This window comes from Halichoerus grypus, chromosome 14 (genome assembly GCF_964656455.1).
Source record: "Halichoerus grypus chromosome 14, mHalGry1.hap1.1, whole genome shotgun sequence".
Taxonomy (NCBI): Eukaryota; Metazoa; Chordata; class Mammalia; order Carnivora; family Phocidae; genus Halichoerus; species Halichoerus grypus.
The window spans coordinates 1,714,398-1,740,904 of record NC_135725.1 but is presented as its reverse complement, the minus strand read 5'-3'; the positions used below and the strand labels follow the sequence as shown (position 1 = coordinate 1,740,904).

General features: G+C 41.1%; 1 protein-coding gene across 5 annotated transcripts in view; it reads right to left on the bottom strand.

Moving 5' to 3' along the window:
- ZNF169 (zinc finger protein 169) overlaps positions 1-16,784 on the bottom strand; it is a 67,036-nt gene extending 50,252 nt beyond the window's left edge. For 3 of the 5 annotated variants that reach the window (XM_078062147.1, XM_036113706.2, XM_036113708.2), the window contains exon 1: positions 16,687-16,784. The gene's annotated coding sequence lies outside the window, so the exon portion shown is untranslated. The remainder of the gene's footprint in view (positions 1-16,686) is intronic. The other 2 variants (XM_078062148.1, XM_036113711.2) reach the window with 2 other exon arrangements.
- Positions 16,785-26,507: the final 9,723 nt, after the last annotated feature.

The following is a 26,507-nucleotide window of genomic DNA, read 5'->3' as shown; positions in this document are numbered from 1 at the left end:
GTGTAATCATTTTAAAATGTGAAACTTTCAATAAGTTAACAGCATAAAAAAGAGAGCACTTGTGGAATAAAAGGGGGCTTTAGAGACCCAGCAACCAAATGCAATGTGTGGACACTGTTTTAGCAGTTTTGAGCAATCCAGGAAATAACACTGGCTGGATGTTAGAGAACAGTAAAGAAGTAACATTAATTTTGTCAGGCTCAGGTTAAGAACAGGCTGTGCTGACAACCTCTGCAGATAACTGTGGCTGTGCTTAAAGAAAGAGTGGAAAAGCCACGACTCATACACCCTGCTTAGTGCTGAGAAAGCAGATGCTGACCCTGAAGAACAAGAACAAAGCAAGGATGTCCCCTCTCACCTCTCCTATGAACATCACACTGGAAATACTAGTTAATATAAGAACATAAGAAAAGAAATAAAAGGTACACAGATTGGGAAGGAAGAAACAATACTATCTTTGTCTGCAGATGACCTGATTGACTATTTAGAAAATACCAAAGATTCAACCAGAAATTTCTGACACTAACAAATGAGTATATCAAAGCTGCAGGATACAAGGTTAATATACAAAAATCAATTGCTGGGGCACCTGGGTTGCTCAGTCAGTTAAGTGTCTGCCTTCAGCTCCGGTCATGATCCCAGGGTCTTGGGATGGAGCCCCACATCAGGCTCCCTGCTCAGCAGAAAGCTTGCCTCTCCCTCTCCCTCTGCTGCTCTGAGCCAGAGTAGCAATATATACATTGGACAAAAGCAAGACCCATCTATATGTTGTCCACAAGAGCCTCATTTCAGAATGAAAGACACATGCAGAGTGAAAGTTAAGGCATGGAAAGTCACTTACTATGCAAACGGAAATAAGAGAGCCAGAGTAGTAATATATAAATTGGACAAAATAGACTGGACATTATATAATCATAAAGGGAACAATCCAACAAAAAGATATAATAATTTTAAATATTTGTGACCCAACATGGGAGCACCTAAATACATAAAGCAGCTAATAACATGCATGCTCTCTCTCTCTAATAAATAAAATCTTAAAAAAATAAATAAGGCCATGATTTTCAAAAGCAGGAAACATAGCTGACTTTCCTAACACAGAGAAACAGACAAGAGTTAGACAAAATGAAGAGACAGAGGAATATGTCCCACATGAAAGAACAGAACAAAATCACAGCAAAAGAGCTAAACTAAATGGTAATAAGTAATATGCCTCATAGAGAATTTAAAGTAATGGTCATAAAAATACTCACTGGCCTTGAGAAAAGATTGGAGGACCTCAATGATACCCTTGACAGAGATAGAAAACACAAAAAAAACTAATCAGAGATGAAGAACTTAATAACAAATTAAAAATACACCAGAGGGAATAAATAGTAGACTAGAGAAAGCAGAAGAATAAATCAATGACCTAGAGGACAGAGGGATGGAAAGCAATCAAGCTGAACAGGAAAGAGAAAAAATAGTAATAAAAAATGAAAACAGACTTAGAAAACTCAGCAACACCATCAAGAGTAGTAACATTTGCATTATAGGGATCCCAGAAGAAGAGAGAGAAAAGGGAGCAGAAAATTTATTTGAAGAAATAATGGCTGAAAACTTCCTGAATCTGGGGGAGGAAAGAGAAATCCAGATCCAGTAGGCACAGAGAGTTTCCCACAAAATAAACCCAAGGAGGTCCACACCAAAACACATAGTAATTAAAATGGCAAAAAGCAGTGATAAAGAGAGGATTTTAAAAGCATCAAGAGAAAAGAAAACAGTTACATGTAAGGAAACCCCATAAGGCTATCAGCTGATTTTTCAGCAGAAACTCTGAGGCCAGAAGAGAGTGGCATGTTATATTCAAAGTGCTAAAAGGAAAAACTCTGCAACTAAGAATACTCTATCTGGCAAGGCTATCATTCAGAATAAAAGGAGCAATAAAGAGTTTACCAGACAGGGGCACCTGGGTGGCTCAGTTGGTTAAGTGACTGCTTTCAGCTCAGGTCATGATCCTGGAGTCCTGGGATCAAGTTCCGCATCGGGATCCCTGTTTAGCAGGGAGTCTGCTTCTCCCTCTGACCCTCACCCCTCTCATTCTCTCTCTCTCTGTCATTCTCTCTCAAAAATAAAATTTAAAGAATATATATTTTAAAGAGTTCACCAGACAAACAAAAGTTAAAGAAATTCATGACCACTAAACCAGCCCTACAAGAAATGTTAAAGGGGACTTTATGAATGGAAACAAAAGACCATGAGCAGGAGTGAGAAAAGTAGGAAGCACAAAAGCAGTAAAATTAAGTATATTTATAAAAATCAGCCAAGAGAGGGGCGCCTGGGTGGCTCAGTTGGTTGAGCATCCAACTCTTGATTTCAGCTCAGGTCATGAGATTGGGTCCTGCATCGGATCTTGCACTCAGTGCAGAGTCTGCCTGTCCCTCTCCCTCTGCTCCTCCCCCCTACTGGCGCACTCTCTCTCACTCCCTCTCAAATAAATAAAAATAAAATCTTTAAAAAACATCAGTCAAGGGATTCACAAAATAAAAGGATGTAAAGTATGACACCATATACCTAAAACATGGCAGGAAGAGGAAAAAAGAATGGGTTCAAACTTAAGTGACCATCAACTTACATCAAAAACTAATGATGTATTATAAGTTGAATAATTGAACATAAAAAATAAACAAAATAAAGTGCTCTATACATAAGATATTATATATAAACCTAATAGTAATCACAAATAAAAATAACAGATAAGCAAAAGACACAGAGAAAGTAATCCAAGTATATCACTAAAGAAAGCCAACAAACTGTTTAGAGACAAAAAGAAAAAGGAACAGACAAGAACTACAAAAACACCGTAAAAGAAGTAACAAAATGGCAATAAATACATACTTAATAATAATCACCTTGAATGTAAATGTGCTAAATATAACAATCAAAAGACACAGGGTGCCATTATGGATAAAAAAGCAAGACCCATCTATATGTATGGATAAAAAAGCAAGACCCATCTATATGTTGTCCACAAGAGCCTCATTTCAGAACCAAAGACACATGCAGACTGAAAGTTAAGGGATGGAAAGGCACTTATTATGCAAATGGAAATAAGAGAGCCAGAGTAGCAATATATAAATTGGACAAAATAGACTGGACATATAATCATAAAGGGAACAATCCAACAAAAAGATGTAATAATTTTAAATATATGTGACCCCACATGGGAGCACCCAAATACATAAGCAGCTAATAATAAACATAAAGGAAATAATCAATAGTAATAAAATAACAGTAGGGGACCTTAACACCCCACCTACATCAACAGATAGATCATCCAAACAGAAAATCAACAAGGAATCAGTGGCTTTCAATGACAAATTTGGCCAGATGGCTCTAGCAGATATATTCAGAACACTCCAACCTAAAACAGAATACACATTCTTTTCAAGTGCACATGGAACAGTCTCCAAAAGAAATCACATTAGGCCACAAAACAAGTCTCAACAAATTCAAGATCATCAAAATCATACCATGCATCTTTTCAGACCACAACACTATGAAACTAGAAATCAACCACAAGAAAAAATCTGGAAAGAGCACAAATACATGGAGGTTAAATAACATGCTACTAAATAATGAATGGGTCCACCAGGAAATCAAAGAAGAAATTAAAAAAACATATGGAAATAAGTGAAAATAAAAACACAATGGTTCAAACTTTGGGAAACAGCAAAGGTGGTCCTAAGAGGGAATTATATAGCAATATAGGCCTACCTCATCACAAACCTTACCCTACACCTAAAGGAGCTAGAAAAAGAACAAACAAAACCCAAAGCCAGTAGAAGGAAAGAAATAATAAAGATTAGAGCAGAAATAAATGAAATAGAAGCTACAAAACCAAATCAAACAAGCAAAAACCCAATAAGACAGATCAATAAACCAGCATCTGGTTCCTTGAAAACAAACAAACAAACAATAAAGTTGATAAAAAGTAGACTGCTCAAAAAAAAAAAGTAGAGTAGACTCAAATAAAATCAGAAAGAGGAGAGAAAGAACAACTGACACCACAGAAATTAGGATTAAAAGAAAATATTATGAAAAATCATTTGCCAAGAAGTTGGACAACCCAGAAGAACTGGACAAATTCCTAGAAACATATAGCCTCCCAAAACTGAAGCAGGAAGAAATAGAAAATTTGAACATTGTGATTACCAGCAGTGAAACTGAATCACTAAAAACCTCCCAGCCAACAAAAGTCCAGGACCGAATTCTACCAAACATTTAAAGGACAGTAAATAACTATTCTTCTCAAACTATTCCAAAAAATAGAAGAGGAAGGAAGCTTCCAAATTCATTTATGAGGCCAAATTTACCCTGATACCAAAACCAGATAAAGACACCACAAAAAAAAAAAAAAAAAAAAAGAGAGAGAGAGAACTACAGACCAGTATCTCTAATGAACATAGATGCAAAAAATATTAGCAAACCAAATCCAACAATACATTACAAAAATCATTCACAATAATTAAGTGGGATTTATTCCTGGGCTGCAAAGGTGGTTCAGTATTCACAAATCAATCGACATAATATATCACATCAAGAGAAAGCACAAAAACCATATGATCATCTCAATAGATGCAAAAAAAAGCTTCTGACAAAGAACGACATCCATTCATGATAAAAACCCTGATCAATACAGGTTCAGAGGGAACATACCTCAACATAATAAAGGCCATATATGAAAAACCCACAGCTAACATCATACTTAATAGTGAAAAACTGAAAGCTTTTCCCCTAAGATCAAAAATAAGACAAGGATGTCCACCCTCACCACTTTTATTCTACATGATACTGGAAGTCCTAGCCACAGCAATTGGACAAGAAATAATAGGCATCCAAATTGGTAAGGAAGAAGTAAAACTTGCACTACTTGCAGATGACGTGAGACTATATACAGAAAACCCTAAAGACTCCACAAAAAAAAAAAAAAAAACACTGATAGTACTGATAAATGAATTCAATATGGTTACAGGATACAAAATCAATCTACAGAAATCCGTTGCATTGCATTTCTATACACTAATAACAAAGTAACAGAAACAAAAATTAAGAAAACAATCCCATTTACAATTGCCTGAAAAATAATAAAACCTAAGGAATAAACTAAACCAAGGAAGTAAAAAAAACCTGTACTCTGAAAACTATAAAACACTGATGAAATTAAAGATGACACAAATGGGAAGATATTCCATCCTCATTGATCAGAAGAACAATCATTGTTAAAATGTCCACACTAGAGAAGGGGGGAAAGATGGTGGAGGAGTAGGGGACCCTATTTCAACTGGTCCCCGGAATTGAGCTGGATATCTACCAGACCACTCTGAACACCCACGAAACCAGCCTGAGATGTAAGAAGATCTGGATCTCTACAAACAGAATATCGCAGGTGGTTGGTTTCGAGGTACGAAGCGGGGAGCCGTGATTCCGCGGGCAGATATCGGAGGATAAACGGCAGCAGGAAGGAGGCTGACCGTGGGAATCCTACACCGCCGGTGAGCGACAGCCTCGCGTGCTGTCGACAGGGCACAGACTTGCAGACCAGTAGTGGCGGGGAAAGGACTTTAGGGCAGCCCCCGGGGAGGAAACCCGGAGCAGCGGGGTCGCACATTCAATCTGGGAGCGGCTGGTGGTTTTAGAAGCACAAAGGGCAGAGACGTGCCCCGACCTGGAGGCAGGACTGGGGTCGCGGAGGGGTGCACAACCCAGGACGCTGCAGTTTATAGCAGCACAGACAGAAACGGAGACAAGTGTGGCCTGGAGAGCTCACTGAAGAACAGACTATGGTCTCTCTGCTCTGAGGCAGAGGGTTGGAAACGGTCTCTTCTACTCTAACTCGCGGAAGAGACGCGGAAAGCCACCAGGGAAAGGCACCAGAGAACAAAAGCCCCAAAGACTGATTCCTGCTGAGCCCATCCCCCGCCACAGGGGCGCAGGGCAACTCCGCCCAAACAGGGTTGCCTGAGTAAACGTGCAGCAGGTCCCTCCCGCAGAAGACAGGCTGGGAAAACAAGAGGCCAGCAACCCTAAGGTCCCTATAAAACAGGAGCATCTTGCTTGGGTTCTGGTCAAGAATTTGGACTCTATACATTCCCTCAAACACCCATCAACAGAATGACTAGGAGGAGGAACCCCCAAAATAGAAAAGACTCAGAGATTATGACTTATGCTGCAGATTTACAAATGGATGCAGATATAACCAAGATGTCGGAGATGGAGTTCAGGCTAGCAATTGTGAAGACAATGGCTAGAATGGAGAAATCAATTAATGGCAACATAGAGTCTCTAAGGGCAGAAATAAAAGGTGAATTGGCAGAACTTAAAAATGCTATCAATGAGATCCGATCCAATCTAGATAATCTAACAGCTAGGGTAACTGAGGCAGAAGAACGAATAAGCGATCTGGAAGACAGTATAATAGATAAAAAGGGAAAAGAGGAGGCCAGGGAAAAACAACTCAGAATCCATGAAAATAGAATCAGAGAAATAAGTGACACCATGAAGCGTTCCAATGTCAGAATAATTGGAATCCCAGAGGGAGTGGAGAGAGAGAGAGAGAACTAGAAGATGTATTTGAGCAAATCGTAGCTGAGAACTTCCCTAATCTGGGGAATGAAACAAACATTCGTGTCCTAGAGGCAGAGAGGACCCCTCCCAAGATCAAGGAAAACAGGCCAACACCCCGGCATGTAATAGTAAAACTTGCAAATCTTAGAACCAAGGAAACTATCTTAAGGGCAGTGAGGGGGGAGAGATTCCTTACGTACAGAGGGAGGAACATCAGAATAACGTCAGACCTATCCACAGAGACCTGGCAAGCCAGAAAGGCCTGGCAAGACATATTCAGGGTACTAAATGAGAAGAACATGCAGCGAAAAATACTTTATCCGGCAAGGCTTTCATTTAGAATGGATGGAGAGATGCAGAGCTTCCAAGACTGGCAGAAACTGAAAGAATATGTGACCACTAAGCCGCCCTGCAAGAAATATTAAGGGGGGTTCTATAAAAGGAGAAAGACCCCAAGAGTGATATACAACAGAAATTTACAGGGACAATCTATAAAAACAACGTCTTCACAGGCAACATGATGACAATTAATTCATATCTTTCAATAATCACTCTCAATGTGAATGGACTGAACACTCCCATAAAACGGCACAGAGTTGCAGACTGGATAAAAAGACAGGACCCATCCACATGCTGTCTACAAGAGACTCATTTTGAACCTAAAGATACATCCAGACTGAAAGTGAAGGGATGGATATCTATCTTCCATGCCAGCGGACCTCAAAAGAAAGCTGGGGTAGCAATTCTTATATCAGACAAATTAGATTTTAAGCTAAAGTCTGTAATTAGAGACACAGAAGGACACTGTATCATTCTTAAAGGGTCTATCCAACAAGAAGAGCTAACAATGGTAAATATCTATGCCCCCATATGGGAGCAGCCATCTATATAAGCCAACTGTGAACCAAAATAAAGAGTCATATTGATAACAATACGTTAATTGTAGGAGATCTCAATACTCCACTCTCAGCAATGGACAGATCATCTAAGCAGAAAATCAACAAGGAAACATGAGCTTTGAATGATACATTGGACCAGATGGACCTCATAGATATTTACAGAACATTCCACCCTAAAACAACAGAATACTCATTCTTCTCGAGTGCACATGAACTTTCTCCAGAATAGACCATATACTGGGTCACAATCAGGTCTCAACTGATACCAAAAGATTGAGATTATTCCCTGCATCTTCTCAGAACACAAGGCTTTAAAACTGGAACTCAATCATAAGAAAAAATTTGGCAGAAATTCAAACACTTGGAAGCTAAAGACCACTCTGCTCAAGAATGTCTGGATGAACCAGGAAATCAAAGAAGAACTTAAAGAATTCATGGAAATCAATGAGAACGAAAACACATCGGTCCAAAACCTATGGGATACTGCAAAGGCGGTCCTAAGGGGGAAATACATAGCCATCCAAGCCTCACTCAAAAAAGCAGAAAAATCCCAAATTCACCAACTAACTCTCCGCCTTAAAAAACTAGAGAAAAAGCAACAAAAGATGCCTAAGCCACACATTAGAAAAGAAATAATTAAAATTAGAGCAGAGATAAATGATTTAGAAACGAGAAACACAGTAGATCAGAAAACAAAACTAGAAGCTGGTTCTTTGAAAGAATTAATAAGATTGATAAACCACTGGCCAGACTTATCCAAAAGAAAAGAGAAAGGACCCAAATTAATAAAATTATGAATGAAAGGGGAGAGATCACAACTAACACCAAGGAAATAAAAACAATTATTAGAAATTCTTATCAACAACTATATGCCAATAAATTGAGCAATCTGGATGAAAGGGAGGCCTTCCTGAAACCTATAAGCTGCCAAGACTGAAACAGGAAGAAATTGACAACCTGAATAGGCCAATAACCAGTAACGAGATTGAAGCAGTGATCAAAAACCTCCCAAAAAACCAGAGTCCAGGGCCTGATGGATTCCCTGGGGAATTCTACCAAACATTCAAAGACGAAATACCTATTCTCCTGAAGCTGTCTCAAAAAACAGAAACAGAAGGAAAACTTCCAGACTCTTTTTTTTTTTTTTAAAGATTTTATTTATTTATTTGACAGAGAGAGACACAGCGAGAGAGGGAACACAAGCAGGGGGAATGGGACAGGGAGAAGCAGGCTTCCCGTGGAGCAGGGAGCCCGATGCGGGGCTCGATCCCAGGACCTGGGATCATGACCTGAGCCGAAGGCAGACGCCCAATGACTGAGCCACCCAGGCGCCCCCAGACTCATTTTATGAGGCCAGGATTACCTTAATCCCCAAACCAGGCAAAGACCCCCATCAAAAAGGAGAATTTCAGACCGATATCCCTGATGATTCTGGATTCCAAAATCCTCAACAAAATCCTAGCTAATAGGATCCAACAACACATTAAAAGGATCATCCACCACAACCAAGTGGGATTTATCCCCGGGATGCAAGAGTGGTTCAACATTTGCAAATCAATCAGTGTGACAGAACACATTAATAAGAGGAGGGAGAAGAACCATATGGTCCTCTCAATTGATGCAGAAAAAGCATTTGACAAAATACAACATCCTTTCCTGATTAAAACGCTTCAGAGTATAGGGACAGAGGGAACATTCCTCAAGTTCATAAAACCCATCTATGAAAAACCCACAGTGAATATCATCCTCAATGGGGAAAAGCTGAAAGCCTTTCCCTTAAGATCAGGAACACGTCAAGGATGCCCACTCTCGCCACTACTGTTCAACATAGTACTAGAAGTCCTAGCAACAGCAATCAGACAACAAAAAAGAAATAAAAGATATTCAAATTGGCAAACAAGAAGTCAAACTCTCTCTCTTCGCAGACGACATGATACTTTATGTGGAAAACCCAAAAGACTCCACCCCAAATTACTAGAACTCATCCAGCAATTCAGTAATGTGGCAGGATACAAAATCAATGCACAGAAATCAGTTGTTTTCTTATCCACTAACAACACAACTGCAGAAAGAGAAATTAGAGAAACTATTCCATTTACAATAGCACCAAAAACCGTAAGACACCTCGGAATAAACCTAACCAAAGAGGTAAAGGATCTGTACTCTAGGAACTACAGAACACTCATGAAAGAAATTGAAGAAGACACAAAAAGATGGAAAAATATTCCATGCTCATGGATCGGAAGAATAAACATTGTTAAAATGTCTATGCTACCCAGAGCAATCTATACCTTCAATGCCATCCTGATCAAAATTCCAACGACATTTTTCAAAGTGCTGGAACAAACAATCCTAAAATTTGTATGGAATCAGAAAAGACCCTGAATCACCAAGGAGATGCTGAAAAAGAAAAACAAAGCTGGGGGCATCACGTTGCCCGATTTCAAGCTATATTACAAAGCAGTGATCACCAAGACAGCATGGTACTGGCACAAAAACAGACATACAGACCAATGGAACAGAATAGAGAACCCAGATATGGACCCTCAACTCTATGGTCAAATAATCTTTGACAAAGCAGGAAAAAACATGCAATGGAAAAAAGACAGTCTCTTCAATAAATGGTGCTGGGAAAATTGGACAGCCACATGCAGAAGAATGAAACTCGACCATTCTCTAACACCATTCACAAAGATAAACTCAAAATGGATGAAAGACCTCAATGTGAGACAGGAATCCATCAAAATCGTAGAGGAGAACATAGGCAGTAACCTCTTTGACATCAGCCACAGCAACTTCTTTCAAGATACAGCTCCAAAAACTAGTGAAACAAAAGCAAAAATGAACTTTTGGGACTTCATCAAGATAAAAAGCTTCTGCACAGCAAAGGAAACCATCAACAAAACAAAGAGGCAACCCACAGAATGGGAGAAGATATTTGCAAATGACACTACAGATAAAGGGCTGGTATCCAAGATCGATAAAGAACTTCTCAAACTCAACACCCAAAAAACAAGTAAGTCGAAAAGTGGGCAGAAGAGATGAACAGACACTTCTCTGAAGAAGACATACAAACAGCTAACAGTCACATGAAAAAATGTTCATCATCATTAGCCATCAGGGAAATTCAAATCAAACCACATTGAGATACCACCTTACACCAGTTAGAATGGCAAAAATGGACAGGGTAAGAAACAACAAATGTTGGAGAGGTTGTGGAGAAAGGGGAACCCTCTTACACTGTTGGTGGGAATGCAAGTTGGTACAGCCACTTTGGAAAACAGTGTGGAGGTGCCTCAAAAATTTAAAACTAGAGCTACCCTATGACCCAGCAATTGCACTCCTGGGTATTTACCCCAAAGACACAGATGTAGTGAAAAGAAGGGCCATATGCACCCCAATGTTCATAGCAGCAATGTTCGCAATAGCCAAACTGTGGAAAGAGCCGAGATGCCCTTCAACAGATGAATGCATAAAGAAGATGTGGTCCATATATACAATGGAATATTACTCAGCCACCAGAAAGGATGAATACCCAACTTTTACATCAACATGGATGGGACTGGAGGAGATTATGCTAAGTGAAATAAGTCAAGCAGAGAAAGTCCATTATCATATGGTTTCACTTATTTGTGGAACATAAGGAATAGCATGAAGGACATTAGGAGAAGGAAGGGAAAAATGAAGGGGGGGAAACCGGAGGGAGAGATGAACCATGAGAGACTATGGACTCTGAGAGACAAACAGGGTTTTAGAGGGGAAGGGGGAGGGGGGATTGGTTAGCCTGGTGATGGGTATTAAGGAGGGCACGTACTGCATGGAGCACTGGGTGTTATACAAAAACAATGGATCGTGGATCACCACATCAAAAACTAATGATGTATTGTATGGTGACTAACATAACATATTAAAAAAAAAAAAGTCCACACTACCCAAAGCAATCTACAGATTTAATGCAATTCCTATGAAAATACCAATAGCTTTTTTTCACAGAACTAGAACAAATAATCCTAAAATTTGTATGGAAGCACACAAAAAAACAAAAAACAAAACAAAACCAAAAAAAGTATCCAGAAATAGCCAAAGCAATCTTAAGAACAAAAATAGAGGTATCACAATCACAGATTTCAAGATATACTACAAAGTTGTAGTAATCAAAACAGCATTGTACTGACACAAAAGGCAGACACATAGATCAACAGAACAGAAAAGAACACCCAGAAATAAACCCATGACTAATGGTCAATTAATCTTCGACAAAGCAGGAAAGAATATCCAATGGGAAAAAGTCTCTTCAACAAATGGTGTTGGGAAAATGACAGCTACACATGAAAGAATCCAACAGGACCACTCTCTTACACCATACACAAAAATAAACTCAAAATGGATTAAGAACCTAAATGTGAGACCTGAAACCGAAAAATCCTGTAAGAGAGCACAGGCAGTAATTTCTCTGACATCAGCCAGAGCAACATTTTTCTAGATATGTCTCCTGAGGCAAGGGAAACAAAAACAAAAATAAACTATTAGGATTACATCAAAATAAAAAGCTTCTGCACAGCAAAGGAAACAATCAACAAACCTAAAAGACAACCTACTGGATGGGAATATATATTGGCAAGTGACGTATGCAGTAAAAGCTTAGAATGCAAAATATATAAAGAATTTACACAATACCTCCAAAAACCCCCCAAATTATCCAATTAAAAATAGGCAGACGACAAGAACAGACGTTTCTCCAAAGACAACAGACACACGAAAAGATGCTCAACATCACTGATCATGAGGGAAATACAAATCAAAACCACAACAAAATACCACCTCACACCTGTCAGAATGGCTAAAATAAAAAATACAGGAAACAAGTATTGAAGAGGATGTGGAAAAAAAGGAACCCTCTTGCACTATTAGTGGGAATGCAAACTGGTGCAGCCACTGTGGAAAACAATATGGAGGTCCCTCAAAAAAATAAAAATAGAACTACCATATGATGCAGTAATTTCACTATTTGGTATTTACCCAAAGAATATGAAAACACTAATTTGAACAGATATAGGTACCCCTATGTTTACTGCAGCATTATTTACAATAGTAAAGATATGGAAGCAACCTAATTATCCAATGATAGATGAATGGATAAAAAAGATTTGATATACACACATAAAAAAATGGAATTACTTAGCCATAAAAAAGAATGAAATCTTGTCATTTACAACATGAATGGATCTAGAGTATAATGCTAAGTGAAATAAGCCAGTCAGAAAAAGACATATACCGTATGATTTCACTTGTATGTGGAATTTAAGAAACAAATGAACAAAAGACAAAAGAGACCAAAAAGCACACTCTTAACTACAGAGAACAAAGTGATGATTACCAGAGAAGAGGTGGGTGGGGAGATGGGTGAAATAGGTGAAGAGGATTAACAATACACTTATCCTGATGAGCACTGAGTAATGTATAGAATTGCTGAATCACTACATTGTACACCTGAAACTAATATAACACTGATGTTAACTCTACTAGAATTTAAAAAAGAGAAAAGGCCTCAAAATGGATTAAACACCTAAATGTGAAACCTGAAACTATAAAATTCCTAAAAGAAAACAGTCAGTAATTTCTTTGACATCAGCTGTCACAGCATTTTCCTAAATACGCCTCCTTAGGGAGGCCTGGGTGGCTCAGTTGGTTAAGTGTCTGCCTTTGGCTCAGGTCATGATCCCAGAGTCCTGGGATCAAGTCCCGCACTGGGCTCCTTGCTCAGCAGTGAGCCTACTTCTCCCTCTGCCTGCCGCTCCCCATCCTTGAGCTCTCTCTCTCTAATAAATAAAATCTTAAAAAAAAAATATGCCTCCTCAGGCAAGAGAAACAAAAGCAGTAATAAACTATTCAGACCACATCAAAATAAAAAGCTTCTGCTTAGTATAGAAAACCATCAACAAAACAAAAAGACAACCTCTACTGAATGGGAGAAGATATTTGCAAATGATATCACCAATAAGTGGTTAATATCCAAAATATATAAAGAATTTATACAACTCAACACCAAAAAACATTTTGTTTTTAATTGGCAGAGGACCTGAATAGACATTTTTCCAAAGAAGACATACAGATGGCCAACAGACACATGAAAAGATGCTCAACATCACTCATCATCAGGGAAATGCAAATTAAAACTACAATGAAATATTACTTCACACCATTCAGAATGGCTGGTATTAAAAAGACAAGAAATAACAAGTGTTGTCAAGGGTATGATGAAAAAAGAACCTTCATACACTGTTGGTGGGAATATAAATTGACACACTGGTACAACCACTGTGTAAAACAGTACGGAGTTTCCTAGGAAATTTAAAAATAGAACTACCATATGATCCAGTTATTTCACTACTGGGTATTTACCCAAAGAAAATGAAAATGCTAATTCAAAAAGATACACGCATCCTTATGTTTATTACAGCTTTATCTACAATAGCAAAGACATGAGAGCAACCTGAGTGTCCATCAATAGATGAATGGATGAAGAACAAACAAAAAACAAGACTCCTAAATAGAACAAAATGGTGGCTGTCAGAGCGGAGGTGTTGGATATATGGGCAAAATAGAAAAAGGGGATTAAGAGGTACAAACGTGGGGCACCTGGGTGGCTCAGTTGGTTAAGCGACTGCCTTTGGCTCAGGTTATGATCTTGGAGTCCTGGGATCGAGTCCCACATCAGGCTCCCTGCTCAGCGGGGAGTCTGCTTCTCCCTCTGACCCTCCCCCTCTTGTGTTCTCTCTCTCTCTCTCTCTCTCAAATAAATAAAATCTTAAAAAAAGAGGTACAAACTTCCAGTTTTAAAATAAATAAGTCACGGAGATGAAAAGTACAGCATAGGGAATATAGTCAATGATACTGTAATAACACTGTATAGTGACATTTGGTGACTACACTTATCGTGGTAAGCAATGAGTAATATAATTGTTGAGTCTATATATTGTACATGAACTAATATAACATTGCATGTTAATTATAATAAAAAATTTTTAATAAAAAATATTTTTTAAAATTATTCATTCATAAGAGATGCATACTGAAGTATTCACAAGTAAAATGATATCTGGGATTTGCTGCAAAATACTTCAGCAGAGAAAACCAAAAAGGAAGACAAAGAGCAGAATGGTGACAATTGCTGAAGCCAAGTGAGGGGTACAGAGATGCTCTTTCAATATTCTTGCTACATGTGGCTCTATTTGTAAAATTTCCACAATAAATTTTAAATTTAATAACCCCATCTCCCTCCACACGCCCCAAAACAAGAAAAGTAGAAGAAACTTTAAAGGGTGGGGATATGCGGACTGCAAACACTGGATGGTCTGATTCCTGTTAACGTCCTTAGGGGCTGAGACCAAGGATCAGGATCAGGAGAAAATGAATGAATGTTTTTTTAATCAGCATTAGATGTATGAGACAATCTTTAAAAATAGAGCACCTCTTTTTAAATTTTCATCAACTTTGAAAGTGAAAGAAGAACAGCTAGCTCCAAGGAAAAAGTCATTTAATCCTCTACTGCACCATTTACCGTTCTACAAAATGAAAATTCTACCACCTAATGTGCAAGATGGCTAAGGAAATAAAAATATAGCCAATACAAGACTACTGCTCTCAAACCAGCATTTCTGCCCATCTTTGTTCTGCCAGCGCTGCCTAGGCCCTGAGAGGACAGCAGAGTGAGTGTATGGAGAGGCTGAAAAGCTGCTGAAGGCAGGCAGAGAAATGTGCCCCAGGAGGACACCTGTGCAGGAATGTGTCCTTTCAGGAACAGGCCAGGCTTCCTGGGAATCCATCTGCAGCTCTGAGCCCCACAGGGAATATTACACACACAGCAAAGCTGACACCACAAGAACACAAAGAAGTGGTGCCCACCTGAGATGGGCTGCTGGGCCCTTAAGAGTTCTCCCCGGGTGTGGTGGGGGAGGGCCGACTGCTCCAGGGCCCACCTGGGCATACCAGAAGCGGTTCCCACCTCAGGAGTCTCTCCCCGCCCAGAAAACAGGCTGGAAACTTGCAAGGCTGCAGCTGGGATCCACTTCACTAAAGCATCAGAACCGGGCAGGGAAGGGATGGACCTCCCCAGAACAGTCAGGGTGTGATTTTAGCGCAAACCTGCTCTGAATTCAGGCTGACACCCAGTATATTAATCCTCTACACGCCCATGGGGCTCAGTAAAAACACACATGAACGTTATCGATCACTCAGTATGTGTCAGACACAAGTTTTAACTCTTTCCACGCTCACACCAGCTCCGAGGGTCAATACCTTGATCAGGATGAGTCAGCGAGGAAGGGGCAGACCGGGATTTGAACTCTCCCAATGGGACAATCGGGGCGGGGGGGGGGGCGCCCTGGCCGAGGGCGAGGGGGTGTCTCCAACGGCAAGCCTGGCATAGGCCCCCTGGACAGAGGCAGCGCCCAAAGAGATGTACACTCGGGGCTGCAGACTGGGGGAGAAAGGACAGGGTTCTCACTGGTAACTGGTGAATCTGAGTGATGAACCCACGAGCTTCACGGCTACTTCTGGGTACGCTTGGGTTTCATTTTCGTAAGGAAAGCTAAAAATAAGACCTTAAGTGCGTAGGCCTTACCCTCCACTGCCTCTCCCACCTCCCGTAATTCAGGGGGTCAGCAGGTGGACTCCACTCCACTGGCGCCGCCCCAAGCTCCTGGGAGGGCCCCACGGTCCAGGAGGCAGAGAGCAGCAGGAGGCGCCGATGTGGACCCAAGGACGCCGCACGCAGCCCGGGGATGTCTGACCTCGCCGCGCCCTCAAGGGTCCGCGGACCTGAGGCCACTGACCCGAGTCTCTCGCCCCGGCTGCCCCATTGAGGCAAAGCTGGGTGTTCGCCCCAGGCCGGTCTCCCCCACCAAGACCTGGGCGCGTGGGGCCAAGCGGCGCCGGCATCTCCGCGGTGGGCTCCGCCGACCCACGCGCCCACCGCCCGCGTGCCGCTCCGGGACAGGACGCTGGGACCCCAGTGCCCCCGGACACAGCGCGCCGAGCTCCGCCACAGCCCCTCCCAGTGGACCTCTCCGGCCCCGCCGGGAAAACCAGAGCTCCAGGAACCCGCGGCCACAGCTAACCGACCCTGCTTGCCCTCGCCGGCGTTCCCCACCCCGCTTCCCCCCGCGGCGGACTCGCTTACCGAAAGTGCGCAAGGACTGTCACCGGCGACCAGCCACCGCGGCGGGCGCCGCGCAACACTACCCACAGTGCCCCGGGGCGCCGGACTGCGCTACCCACAGTGCGCTGGGCGAGGGTCTTCAATACCCACAATGCCACAGAGCACAGCGCGCTTGCGCTGACACCTCCCTACTGGACTGGGCCTTGGGCGACCCCATGTGGTAGTTGCCCGCTGCACTCCATTGGCCCCTTCAACTACAGACCCTTGGGCTTTTGCAGAAATTGTGAAGAATCAGGCAAGTAAAATCAAACGGACTTTCCCGTACAAGAGAAGGGTGGCTCAGGTGAGCAGAAAATCGTTTTAATTTATAGAGCCCTTGTATTTTTTAATAATAATAAAAAAAAAATGGTTACCTGGATGTGTACTTGTCCTCCATCCTTCAGATTCACCCGTGTTTACGTTTAAATAACAGTGCAAAATTAACGAACTTCTAAAAAAGTGCCAAAGGTACTGGTATTGTTCTTTTTTAAAAGAAAATACTGAAGTTCATTTTTAAAAATAATAATTAGAGGAAAAATGAGGAAAAACTTGTTAACCTTAAAAATAAAACTGCCAGGGGCACCTGCGTGGCTCAGTTAAGTGTGGGACTCTTGATCTCAGCTCAGGTCTTGATCGCAGCCTGTGAGTTCAAGCCCAGCGCTGGGCTCCCTGCTGGGGGTGGAGCCTACTCATAACATAACACAACATAACATAACATAACATAACACAACATAACATAACACAACATAACATAACATAACATAACGTAACGTAACACTGCCAGTTATTTTAACAGCAAAAACAGGTTCATTGAGAAATAGAGAATTGCAATCCCAGACAAGCAGGTTTTGGCAAAACCATCAACAAGTTCAGGAGGGAAGAAGAGAAAGCTCTTTTAACGAAGAAAGGAGGCTTTGGGAGGGGCTGTTCTAAACTAAAAGTCCATTGGAGAGAACCGGGAGCTGGAAGTGTAGTGGCTTCTCATTGGCTGGGCTGCTGCAGGGGGGTGTGGAGGAGGAGGAAAACTACCTAACTCCTCCTGGGGTAGTAAAGTACTATCCCAAGGTCTATCTTTTCCTATTGGTCTGCAACTGTCCAGGAGTGATAGGAATTGAGAGCTCCCCCTGCCGGCCTCGCGGCTCCATTCTTCTTTTTTTTTTTTTTTGGCTCCATTCTAAATGAGGTTTCCTCTTATTTTCACATTTCCCCTTTTCAATCAAGATCTTTCTTCAAAAGCACTGCTGATCAAGAGGCAGGTTTTTTATGTTTAGTGGTTTTGTCCCTCGATGCCAGGAAAAATGTTTCCTGGTTGTCATAGCCTACATCAGAGGGAAAATGCATAGCAGTTGGAAACCACTCAAGGCCACATTTGATTAACAAAGAAGGTTAGGAGAGAGAACTCTCAGGTACTCTAACCTGAAGTCCGTTATCTTCTCAAGATCATAAGTGTACGGGGCACCTGGGTGGCTCAGTTGTTAAGCGTCTGCCTTTGGCTGGGGTCATGATCCCAGGGTTCTGGGATCCGGCTCCCTGCTCGGCAGGAAGCCTGCTTCTCCCTCTCCCACTCCCCCTGCTTGTGTTCCCTCTCTCACTGTGTCTCTCTCTGTCAAATAAATAAATAAAATCTTTTAAAAAAAAAATCACAAGTGTTGGAGATCATCTTGAAGGGTTGAGCCAGCATTGCTTTTTTGGGTACATGAAGGGTTTTTTAAGTTTGACCAGGCAACAAAATATGAAACTTAATTATATACAACAGAAGTAACATAACAATTCCAAATTGTACAATGGTTCTAAACCAGGAATCTAGGTCTGAAAGTAGCCAACTAAAAAATCTATTGGCCTTTATTCCAACTTAGGGGAGAATGGTTCTCATGAAGGCAAACCTGGGATCATGTATACCTCCTGGAAGTTTCTGCTTAAAGCAACCACAATGGGGTGCCTGGATGGCTCAGTCAATTAAGCACCTGCCTTCAGCTCAGCTCCCGGGGTCCTGGGATAGAACCCTGAGTCGGGCTCCTTACTCAGCAGAGAGCCTGCTTCTCCCTCTGCCTGAAGCTCCCCCTGAGAGGCGCTCCCCCTGAGAGAGCTTGTGCTCTCTCTCACACTATCTCTCTCTCTCTGTCAAATGAATAAAAAAAAAAAAAAAAAAAGGCAACCACAAAAGCTGACTAGTGGATACTGCAAGAGCACACTGAAAGAATTAACCAAGTATATTTGGGAAGATACAGTGCAGATATAAATATGAAACAACAGCTGATGAACTTTTTGCAAAAACAGCACAACTTCAAAGACATTCTAAAACAGTGTTGTTATCTCAAAAGAACAGTTTGGGACCAAATCTGCTATTGATAATACAGCTTATAAGCCTGTAAATTCAGAGATCATGAATTTGGAAAAGAATTCAAAGTCAGTTAATAGTTCAGAAGTAAGAAGACTTTTGTGAATTCTGAACCTTCTATCCCTTTGAAGAACACAAGTGAAAATTTACTTGTCCTGGGATCATAATGAGGTTGTTTCTTAAAAAAAAAAAAAACACAATAAGAAGAGATTTCCCCCTTTCACAAGGACTTGGATAAAGCAGAAAGGGGCATTTGTCTTCCTACAAAAGAGAGAAGAAACAACAGTGAGAAGAAGATATAGTGGCCTGGTCCAGACATCATGGAAAAGCTGTCTGGTCAGATGTTGTCTGCTTCAGTTCTGGGAAATCTGTACTTTCTAGACATGTCTCCCAAGGCAAGGAAAACAAAAGCCAAAATAAACTATTGGGATTATATCAAAATAAAAGGGTTTTCAAATCAAAACCACACTGAGATACCACCTTACACCAGTTAGAATCGCAAAAATTGACAAGGCAAGAAACAACAAATGTTGGAGAGGTTGTGGAGAAAGGGGAACCCTCTTACACTGTTGGTGGGAATGCAAGTTGGTACAGCCACTTTGGAAAACAGTGTGGAGGTGCCTCAAAAAAATTAAAAATAGAGCTACCCTATGACAGCAATTGCACTCCTGGGTATTTACCCCATAGACACAGATGTAGTGAAAAGAAGGGCCATATGCACCCCAACGTTCATAGCAGCAATGTTCGCAATAGCCAAACTGTGGAAAGAGCCGAGATGCCCTTCAACAGATGAATGGATAAAGAAGATGTGGTCCATATATACAATGGAATATTACTCAGCCATCAGAAAAGATGAATACCCAACTTTTACATCAACATGGATGGGACTGGAGGAGATTATGCTAAGTGAAATAAGTCAAGCAGAGAAAGTCAATTATCATATGGTTTCACTTATTTGTGGAACACAAGGAATAACATGGAGGACATTAAGAGAAGGAAGGGAAAAATGGGTGGGGGGAATTGGAGGGAGAGATGAACCATGAGAGACTATGGACCTGAGAAACATACAGGGTTTTAGAGGGGAGGGGGGAGGGGATATTGGTTAGCCCGGTGATGGGTATTAAGGAGGGCACATACTGCATGGAGCACTGGGTGTTATACGAAAACAATGGATCGTGGATCACTACATCAAAAACTAATGATGTATTGTATGGTGACTAACATGACATAATAAAATTAAAAACTACAAAAAAAAAAAAAAAAGAATTTCTCAAACTCAACACCCAAAAAACACATAATCAAGTCAAAAAATGGACAGAAGATATGAAAAGACACTTCTCTGAAGAAGACATGCAAATGGCTAACAGACACATGAAAAAATGTTCATCATTAGCCATCAGGGAAATTCAAATCAAAACCACATTGAGATACCACCTTACACCAGTTGGAATGGCAAAAATGGACAGGGAAAGAAACAACCAATGTTGGAGAGGTTGTGGAGAAAGGGGAACCCTCTTACACTGTTGGTGGGAATGCAAGTTGGTACAGCCACTTTGGAAAACAGTGTGGAGGTGCCTCAAAAAATTAAAAATAGAGCTACCCTATGACCCAGCAATTGCACTCCTGGGTATTTACCCCAAAGATACAGATGTAGTGAAAAGAAGGGCCATATGCACCCCAATGTTCATAGCAGCAATATCTGCAATAGCCAAACTGTGGAAAGAGCCCAAATGCCCTTCAACAGATGAATGGATAAAGAAGATGTGGTCCATATATACAATGGAATATTACTCAGCCATCAGAAAGGTTGAATACCCAACTTTTACATCAACATGGATGGGACTGGAGATTGTGCTAAGTGAAATAAGTCAAGCAGAGAAAGTCAATTATCATATGGTTTCACTTATTTGTGGAACATAAGGAATAGCATGGAGGACATTAGGAGAAGGAAGGGGAAAATGAAGGGAGAGAAATCGGAGGGAGAGATGAACCATGAGAGACTATGGACTCTAAGAAACAAACAGGGTTTTAGAGGGGAGGGGATGGGGGTGGGGGGATGGGTTAGCCTGGTGATGGGTATTAAGGAGGGCACGTATTGCATGGAGCACTGGGTGTTTTGCGAAAACAATGGATCGTGGATCACTACATCAAAAGCTAATGATGTATTGTATGGTGACTAACATAACATAATAAAAATTTTTTTAAAATACCATAATGTAAAATTAACAATATTTAAATGCTATAATGTAAAGTCAATGCATCTTACATTACATGATAAGGGGATAAGAGAGTGACAAAAACAAAGTATACTGTATTATGTGTACACACGCATGCATACACACAGCACACAAACATGTTCATAACAAAATAAGGAAGAAACATTCATGGCAATTACAGTCTTCATTTCTGTAACTGCTCACATGATTGTAGCTGGTATTGATAACTACCTTTGTCCACTACCTATTCCATAGTCTCTTTGCCCTCAGCAAACATCTCAGCTGGTCATGGTTCTTTGCCTGGTGGGGTGACCCAAACCTTCATTCCTGAAGGGCTTGAGCCAGTAGCAGTCCTGCCTAGATTGCACTGTTGTACTTTTCCATTGACTTTAATCACAGGGCATGGCAATACTAAGGCACCTTAAGGAATCTCCTCTGTTCCAGACCTACTCTTTCTTACCTCCATTGTGGAGTAGGGTTCAGCTTCTCTAGGTAGTCAAAATCAATCAGCCCAGCCAGCATAGCAACTCCTTTCTCTGCCTGTTGATTCAGAGGCAGGAATCCAAAATGGCCAGATGACAGTCTTAATTCCCAGTTCGATAAAATCATTATTGTGTCTCCTAGTGGAAGCATTCCTGCCTTTGGAACTAAGACTTCTAGGCTAGCAGAGTATAAGACTCTGGGTACAGGAAGCAAAAATATTGTAGCATGTTAGTAGGGGTAGTTATGAGTGGTGCCACTCCCAATTCCACCCCTTGATTCCCAGACCTGTGAATCCTGGCTATGGGATAAGAGCACCATATACTGAATGCCCATTCAGAGTATATTCAGCCTTCTGAAGAATCTTGTCTCATTCCTGCAAGGTATTGCCCCCTGAGTGGAAATGTGGTGTGAATCACTACCCCTGCATCTTCCCAGTCCTTGATGTAGCACTAATCTCTTCAATCCCTCCAGGAATTCAGTGCTACTTTTACTTTACTATTTTTCTAAGTAGAGGCAGTTCTAGTGGCTTCCACTTGGCCTTTCCCACCATGGTAGCCCTTACTCCACAGGTCAGAGAATAAGTGTGGGAATTCGTCAGTTACTGAGTCTATTTATTCCAATTATGCATTCTGGAACTGGGGAAATAACCACAGAATGGGTTTGGGGACCCACTAGGCCCACTGTGAGAGGGATGTGAACTAGAACTCCATTTATCATGTTACCTCCATAAGCCCCTATTTTGACTGGTGGACACCAGTGACATTGAGTCTCCTGGAATTGGTGTAATTTCAGAGCCAGTGCCCAGCAGTCCCCAAAGCATCTATTATTCTTATTCTCTTTTCCCCAGTGCACAGACACCCTGGTAAAGGCTATGGGTTCCTTTGGCAAAGGCTGGGAGAACAACTAACATAAATTTTGGCAGTATACCAGTGTCCTTCCTCAAAGGAACCCACCCTCCCCTTCACTCAAGGAGTTCTAGATCTGGCTCAAGTCTAGGAATCAATTCAGGGACAGTGACTCCCTGTTTTTATGATTCAGGTTCAACTTTTGTTCACTTGACCTAGAATTTTTCTCACTTATACAGACCAAGTAAGAATGCAGTAGGCTTCCAATCTACTTCACTTCTAAGGACACCACAATCAACTAGCCAAAGCCATAGATCTGGAAGCAAAGAATGGTGGTGGGGGTGGATTCTGAAGAGAATCAGCATTGTCTTGCAAGGCAGTTGCCTCAAGAGAGGCCATTACAGTTTCCTCAGATAACGCAGAGTTAAATTCCTCAGACTGGGTGGAGAAGCTGCTTCTACGGACAAACAAGACTCACCAGAATTTAGGGGCTCAATGTCCCCAGCTTCATCAAGGTCTTTCCACACATCCCCATGCCAACTTCCAGGATCCCATTTCTTCCTATTCAATGCCCTCATTTTAACAATAGACATCCTGCAAAGCTGGGAGTTCAGTGTGCAATGTGCACTGTAAGTCAGCCATTGGCAAAATGCAATTCTGGGCTTGATTTTCAGCAATCTTAACCCTATGGCCACAGGAAATAAGAGCCTCTTTCAGGGAAGACATAGACGCTTTCCAGTCATTTATGTGGCACTTGAGCTAGAAATTTAAATCCTGAGCTCATCTTTTTTTTCTCCACTTTGTTCAGTGACATGAGGAGCAACCAGCCAAATTCATTAGACTCATTAGTTTGACAAAAATGTTTGAAAATATATACATTGCCACTTAGGTTCTTAGTTCTTATAAGTGTTTGATTAGAAGTATCCAATGATGTGATTTCATTCATATGTGGAATTTAAGAAACAAAACAAAGAAAAAAATAGACAAACCAAAAAACAGACTCATAATTATAGAGAACAAACCAATGGTTACCAGAGGGTGGGTAAGTGTCTGGCTGAAGGGGACTAAGAGAACTAGGTGAAGGGAATTAAGAGTACATGTATCCTGATGAGCACCGAATAATGTATAAAATTATTGAATCACAATATTGTATACCTGAAATTAATATAACACTGTATGTTAACTATGCTGGAATTTTAAAAAATAAGAAGTATCCAACGATAATATTTTATATATCTCTGTTGCCAAATCACACAATGCACTATCGGTGCCCTCTTTATCTCAACATCACTCATCATCAGGGAAATACAAATCAAAATGACAATGAGATACAACCTCACACCAGTCCCACAACCTCAATCCCACATCCCTGAGATCATGACCTGAGCTGAAACCAAAAGTTGGTCACATAACTGACTGCGCCACCCAGGCGCCCCAAAGACAAAGAATGAATCTTTTTTTTTTTTTTTAAATATTTTATTTATTTATCTGACAGAGAGAGACACAGCAAGAGAGGGAACACAAGCAGGGGGGTGGGAGAGGGAGAAGCAGGGTTCCTGCCGAGCAGGGAGCCTGATGCGGGGCTCGATCCCAGGACCCTGGGACCATGACCTGAGCTGAAGGCAGCCGCTTAACTGACTGAGCCACCCAGGTGCCCCCAAAGAATGAATCTTGAAAACAGCCAAAGGGAAGTGAATCATTACATACAAGGATACTCAATAAGAATATTTGCAGATTTCTCATCAGAAGTTTTAGAGGCCAGAAGATAGTGGGTCAATATATTTGGAGTGCTAAAAGGAAAAAAAAAAAAAAACTGTCATCCAAAAATCCTATATCCACCAAAACTGAGGGAGAAATCAAGATGTTCCCAGATAAACAAAAAATTGAGGAAGTTTATGACATTAGACCTGCCCTACAAGAAATACTCAAGGGAGTCCTAAAAGGTGAACAAAAGGATACTAGATTCACTCAAAGGCATATGGAGAAATAAAGATCTCCATAAAGGTAAATGTATGTATAATTATATAAGCTAATGTTATTGTAACAATGATTTGTAACTATCCTTTTTGTTTTCTTCATGATTTGAGATTAATACATTTAAATAAAAACAATTATTAATGTAAAGCCGGTATTACTATAACTTTGGTTTGTAACTCTAAATCTTGTTTTTTACATAAATTGGGAGACTAATACACTTAAAGGAATTATTAGTTTAGGTTTTCAGACACAAAGTGTATAAAGATGTAATTTTGTGACATCAGCACTGAAAGGGATGGAGACAGAGTTGTAAAAGAACAGAGTTTTTTGTGTTATTGAAGTTAAGCTGCCATAAATTCAAATTAGCATGTTATAACTTAAGGATGTTAAATGTAATCCCCATGGTAACCACAAATAAAATAGCAACAGAATATACACAAAAGGAAATTAAGAAGGAATTTAAACAGTTCACAAAAAAAAAATCAACTAAACACAAAAGAAGACAGGGATGTAGGAAATTAGAAACAAGAAAACTATATGGCGTATAGAAAACAACACAAAAACAGAAGAAACTCCCTGTTTATCAGTAATTATTTTAAATATAAATGAATTAAACTCTCAAATCAAAAGCCAGAGATTGGCAAAATGGATAAAAACACACATGCTGGTTTTTCAGAAAAAGATGGCGGAGGAGTAGGGAACCCTATTTCAACTGGTCCCTGGAATTGAGCTGGATATCCACCAGACCACTCTGAACACCCACAAAATCAGCCTGAGATGTAAGAAGACAGATCTGGATCTCTGCAAACAGAATATCGCAGGTGGTTGGTTTCAAGGTACAAAGTGGGAAGCCATGATTCCGTGGGCAGATATCAGAGGATAAACAGCAGGGGGAGGGAGCCGAGCCATCCGGATCCTACACCGCAGGTGAGCGATAGCCACCCACACTGGGGACAGGGCACAGACTCGCAGACCGGTAGCGATGGGGAAAGGACTTTAGGGCAGTCCCCTGGACAGAAACCCAGAGCAGCAGGGCCACATGTGCAAACTGGGGGTGACTGGCAGTTTTAGAAGCACAAAGGGCAGAGACATGCCCAAACCTGGAGATGAGGACTGGGAGCACTGCTGAGGGGCACACAACCCAGGACACTGCAGTTTATAGCAGCACAGACAGAAATGGAGATAGTGTGGCCTGGAGAGCTCACTGAAGAACAGACTGCGATCTCTCTGCTCTGAGGCAGAGGGTTGGAAACAGTCTCTTCTGCTGTCTCAGAAGAGACTTAGAAAGCTGCCAGGGAAAGCCCCCAGAGAACAAAAGCCCCCCAAAAACGGTTTTCACTGAGCCCATCTCCGGCCACAGGGGGCAGGGCAGCTCTGCCCAAACAGGGTTGCCTGAGTAACAGTGCAGCAGGCCCCTCCCCGAGAAGACAGGCTGGGAAAACAAGAGGCCAGCAACACTAAGGTCCCTATAAAACAGATGCACCTTGCTTGGTTTGTGGTCAATAATTTGGACTCTGTACATTCCCTCAAACATCCATCAACAGAATGACTAGGAGGAGGAACCCCCAAAATAGGAAAGACTCAGAGACTATGACTTCTGCCACAGATTTACAAATGAATACAGATATAACCAAGATGTCAGAGATGGAATTCAGGGTAGCAATTGTGAAGACAATAGCTAAAATGGAGAAATCGATTAATAGCAACATAAAGTCTCTAAGGGCAGAAATGAAAGCTGAATTGGCAGAACTTAAAAATGCTATCAATGAGATCCAATCTAAACTAGATAATCTAACAGCAAAGGTAAGCAAGGCAGAAGAACGAGTTAGTGATCTAGAAGACCAATTAATAGACAAAAGGGGAAAAGAGAAGGCTAGGGAAAAACAACTCAGAATCCATGAAAATAGAATCAGAGAAATAAGTGATACCATGAAACGTTCCAAT